We start from the raw sequence: 5541 nt of genomic DNA, 5'->3' as shown, positions 1-5541 counted from the left end.
GTGTTAAGATCATGTTTATTGTATTACTAAAGAGGCTCTTTGGGACCAGTGATCCCTCACCTCTACAGAAATAACAACTTGTTGCAGGTGGAAAGTTTGCAAAGATGACTCTGTAGTTGGTGATCAGGATCCAGTTAAGTTAATTGTTTGAGTGGGTAAATTGGGGAGGGGGATATAAAACAGATGTTAAGAAAGAGGTACTGGAATCTTTAGGGGGCCTGAAATAAATGTAAAGAAAATTTTTTTTGATATATTTAATGGAGAAGTGATGAATATCAAGAAATACAAATTATTTTCTTTGTGGAGGAGAAATTGTGACACAGCTGTAAAAATATGAGGTCAGTCCTAAATTCATCCAGGTTATATTAAATCAAAGATGTCAGAATACAAATTAATGAGTGCCAAAGGGTCACCAAAAAAAGGAACACAATTTATATGTGACTAGATGGTGCTTGCTCAGGCACAGAGAAAAGTGAATTTCTATGAGAACATAGACAGTAAAAGACCCAAATAAAAAGAATCAACTGTGATTTAATCTGAATAAAGGATGTAAGGAAGGGGTTGATTTAATTAGGGAAGAAGATTTGCTGCAAATAAACTGATTACAGGCAAAGGTGAAAAACAGTAGGCAATAGGGTGAGGGTCAGGGCAAGAGAGTAAAAATATGATTAATTTAGTTGTAAGCAATATTTTGTATGCTTAAAAATTTAAAAGGTAGGGGAAATAAGGACTAAAGATAGGTGGAATTAAAAGAATTTAAAAGGTATGGAAAGAAAATTGTTTCCATCTGTTTTCCTATACCTTCGCTATGTGTTGTCTAATAAGGCCCTGATCCTGAAAACACATGCTACTGGGAATACTAATTACTACTATGTATAGACCCATTTGAGTCATCAGTGAAACTAGTTAGTCATAAACACTATACTGGTGGTAAATTCAAGATTGAGCCCTTGGGCCATAATACTACAAAGATTTATTCTTGTGTTTAAAACTTTACAGGTATGAATAGCCTCTTGATTTCATTGTGATTACCTGCATGTATAAATCTTGGCAGAATTGTGTTTTTAAACTGTAATCTGTTCCAGGTAGGGATCTGTTTGCAGCTAGGGACCCAATCTTGTTCCACTTCATTTATTGATTTCAGTGGGAACAGAAGCAGGATGTTTCTATAGGGTTCTTATTTCACTTTTGAGTTCTGAATATATATAAAGGATTTTAATGTGTAATAATAATACATTGTGCTTAAGAGAATATTCAAAGCCACATACAAAGTAGCTGGTTAAGCATTTTTGATGATTTTGCAGCTGTGAATTTACTTCCCCAGGTGCGTGACTGAGATCTCATCACTGCAAACATAAATGAGTAAGTAAACCTTTATTCTACTAATGCAAAGTAAAGGGAGAAATGTAACTACATATTTATAATAATACCTACCTTCAATGTAGGGTTTTTTCATCAGTAGATCATAAAGCACTTTAAAAAGGAGAGCATTATTATTATTCCCGTTTTACAGATGAGGAAACTGAGGCTTGGAGAGGGGATGTGTCTTGCCCAAAGTCATTCAGTGGGTCACTGTCACAGCCAGGTCTCCTGAGTCTCAGTCTAATGCTCTAACCACTAGACAACACTCCCTGGAAATCCCCAGTTTGTTTACATAGGGCCAGATGCGGCTCTGCCTTTCTGCAGGTGTGCAGTGAGTAGGGGGGGCATAAGAAGCCCTCCTCCATTCCTTGCACAGACCACATAAGTGTCCCGCAGAACTGCAACTCCTGCACTTTGGGAAGTGCAGGGACTGCTCCACCCCTGTTCCGTTGGGTTCACATGCACCCAAAAAAGAGTGGGGAAGGGTGAGGAATAGACAGGGTCACTGCTCTGCTCCCCTATGCACCTGTCAGCAAAGCTCAGCAGCCATGTAGGAGGCAGCCTGTGTGCATGCAGGAGCTCAGGGCTAACTGCTTCATCTGAGACAATGAGTTGTCTCTGGCTATAAGCTGGGCACAGCTGAGCCCATAGTAAATGCTACGGGCTTTGCATACAGACAACCCAAGTTTTTAATTTCCTTCCCAGCTCCTCCTACCCTTCTACTCTGGTTGCTGCACTATGCAGGAATGTGGATTCCATGTAGGCCAGTTCTTATTCCTTTGAAGTCAAAGGGGTCAGGCGTATTGACTGCAATTTTATAAATAAAGGCATGATTCAAATCCCATTGAAATCCATGGAAACTCTCCCGGCACCAGGATCTAACTGAACTGGAAGCCATGAAACAGTTCCCAGTTCAGCTTTGTGAATAATGTTGAACGTAAAACCATCTCAACTGTTTCTTAATCGCTGTTGAGCATTTACATCTGGTCTGCAGTAGGAAAGAGAGAGACTTCCTTTTGAATTTCAGCCTCTGGAAGAACTTAAATGGCTAGACTTCAAAGAAAACCCACAGATTCTATCCTTTGTCCAGTTACCAAGGTTCAATAGTGATCGTGAGAGTGGTTCGGTGGTTGATCCTGTATAAGGTAGGAAACTTTCCCATTTTTCTAATGTGGGGGTGGGTATTAACTTTAACCCTGACTTTTGCCATTAAAAAGCAATCATTCTTTACCATTGTACTTCAGGGGCATCATTTGCTATGGGGCAAGGGGAGCAGTTGCCCCATTACCTTTGTTTGCTACCCATGACTTTTCATAGGTTTATATACTCCATTATGTCTTATACTCCTCCCACCCCAACTTGTCAGGATATAATATAATTGCATATAACATTGTATATGCCGACACACTGAGATTTTTCCCAAATTTTTCTGAAATGAACTTCCAGTCAACATTCCAGAATCATTCTTCAGCTAATGTGATCAAGTCATGCACTTGTACATACCTGTCACACCCAGACAGTCCCTAGCTATAGGGTTAAAAGCTTTAACTGATGATTATTTAATATATGGAAAATGGAGAGAACTGCTGCTAACTTTCACAATTAAGGGTGAAGTCATATTTATGGTATAGGGAGCTAAAATCTCCAGACTGCTGTTCCAGTTGGTAGGGGCTAGTGAGGTTTTTATAAACATTAGTACAGAAGCAGTGAAAGTAGCTCCGTTGAATATTCTACAAATATTTTGAATGACTCCCCTCTGACGATATCTGACATGGAGTAGGGCCAAGTGGAATAAAAAATAAAAATAATCTCCCTTCTAACCTACCTACACAGATATCCCACCCCTGGAAATTCCACAGATTTCTATTAATCCTAGCTCTTAGCAATGCCCTCAGCCATGTAGCCCCCATTCTTACTATTTCTAGTCAGTAATGTGCTGAATTAACTTGATGCATTTTCTCTCTGCCAGATTGTCACATGAACCCAAACTGTCCTCAATGTTGTTTGAGTTGTTAGAATTCAAAATTAATGCGATCAGCCATCACAGAAGTCCTTCTTCCAGTTGATTTGGAGATGACATCCAAGTATAGGTCTCCATTACTCAAATTGTTCATTTGACTTAATACATGTGTACTGCCTAACAAATATACAGAGTTGGGTATTATAGGAAAACTTCACATGGAGCCAGACAAAACACTTCCAGTAGGATCAGAACACAGAAGCACGAAACATTGTCCCAACATTTAACATGTTTTTATGTGTTTAGAGACAGTTCATTATCATTTGAAAATCCTATTTTCACAATTGCAAAGACTGACTTGTGCAACATCAGGAACAGTGCCAGATTTAATTGTTTTCTAAGAAGACCAGATGTGGAAATTATGATTACTGACTCTTTTTTTTTTGTCATTTTATCATCCTGCCTAACATGTTTGTTGGTCTAGCTGAGGCAGTTTCATTCATAGGCTACTGATAATTCAAAATACTGGATGCTAACTGGTGACTAGTACTAAATTATTCTGCTCTTGGAGACACTGTCAGATTAAAAATCATATTGTCTTGCAAAGGATGGTCTTTAATTAAAGCACTTAAAATATGAAAGCTCCATTCTATTATGTATAAGTTCTTGTAATACCCTCATCATCATAGTATCTGAGCTCCTTCCAATGGTAAATTAAGTGACATGAATAACATCTATCACTTAAGGTGTTTTCTATGGGAAGATAATTATGTAGGCAGTGGAGAGTTTTGTTCTGGTAGGTTTTTGTTTTGGGGACTTTTTTTTTTAATGTACATGCTTCTATATGTATATTAGAGAATGCAAATCACAGAAATATGCTTTGAAATGGGAATGAAAGGTGGTCTGGTTTGTGATGATCTATAGGAGTTTATTCCACAGACTTGGTCTGACCCACAAGAAAGTGCTGTTTTCAGCATAGACATAATTTACCCTTATGGTAAAAATTCCATTGGGCCTGAGAAGCAGAGTTGTTGAGGGCAGTCTTCATCGTGGGTGCTTAGGTGATCTTTTAGGTATCCTGGACCCAAGTGATTAAGTTTCTTGCATTTTGTTCCTGGCATTGCTACAGACTTTCTGTATGACACTGGGCAAGTCCTTTAACTTTCTGTGTCTGTTTCTTCATCTGTAAAATGGAGATAATTATATTTACCTATGATCCTTTAGTATTGAGGCCTAATTCATTAACATGGGAAAAGTGCTTTGAGATCCTTTGACAAAAAAAGTCTCTGGACAATCGGTATGATGTATATTTTAAAATTGAAGGACATTAAAATTGAAGGACTTTTTAAAATCTACTTTACTTTTAATCATTTGTGCTGTTTGAAAGCCCTTTGTATTTCTTTTAGCTTGGACAATGGAAATAATGAGTCACATTCCCTTTCTTGTAGAACTAGTCAAAAATGTGAACAAATTTTCATGATATGTTTTGTGAAAGATCCATTTTTTAATGAAAATATTAGTTGGTGGAAATTTTCTGACCAGCTCTATCTTCCCTCTTCATTTCACTTTCTGCTTCAGATCTATGAGCACAATATGGTAATAATTGGGTGCAACTTTGAGAGAAATACTTTTGGTTGTTGTTAGTTTTAATTTGTTGTCACTGAAATTTCCCCCCTTCGTTTCTTGGAAATTTTTCTCTTTGCTTTCTATTATTACAAAACCTAAATTCTTGACCAAATTTTACCTGATGATGCCCTTTTGAAATATCTTTATTGGTAATTATTGGAATCTTTTACTCTTTAATCTTTTACTGATTTAAATCTTATACTCCAGTACATTCCAGAAAATCTCTTGTTGCATTTTCTGTGATCAGCTGTAAGGACCACTATTACCCCATAACTCTGAAACTCATTTCATTTTGGATATTTTACTTGATCCTAAATGTTTGTCTCTCTGGCATTATTGTACACTATAGAAGAGAGTAAGCTTCATAATAACAAATCTGAAGGTAAGCCCTATTTAACCTGCTAGACACGAACTGAACTCTTGTAATATTTCCTGTATCTCTAACTCCTAGTTGAACTAATATAGCCTGTAGTAAGGACACAGAGGACCTAATTCTACCATGACTTATCCTTTTGTGCCACTTCTTTGACTTCAGTGTTTTCCAAGTTCTGTACAGCATGTAAATCAGTGCCAATCTTGGCCCAAGTTCTCCA

General features: G+C 37.4%; 1 long non-coding RNA gene across 2 annotated transcripts; it reads left to right on the top strand.

Moving 5' to 3' along the window:
- Nucleotides 1–213: 213 nt before the first annotated feature.
- LOC119843525 lies at nt 214–3880 on the top strand. 2 transcript variants are annotated; one of them, XR_005288984.1, is made up of 4 exons: nt 214–338; nt 1325–1362; nt 2390–2507; nt 3332–3880. It is a non-coding gene; the product is annotated as an uncharacterized LOC119843525 (long non-coding RNA). The 2 variants fall into 2 exon arrangements; XR_006281461.1 differs by lacking the exon at nt 214–338 and adding an exon at nt 923–999.
- Nucleotides 3881–5541: the final 1661 nt, after the last annotated feature.

Source organism: Dermochelys coriacea, chromosome 1, assembly GCF_009764565.3.
Source record: "Dermochelys coriacea isolate rDerCor1 chromosome 1, rDerCor1.pri.v4, whole genome shotgun sequence".
Taxonomy (NCBI): domain Eukaryota; kingdom Metazoa; phylum Chordata; order Testudines; family Dermochelyidae; genus Dermochelys; species Dermochelys coriacea.
This window is presented reverse-complemented; position numbering and strand designations above follow the sequence as displayed.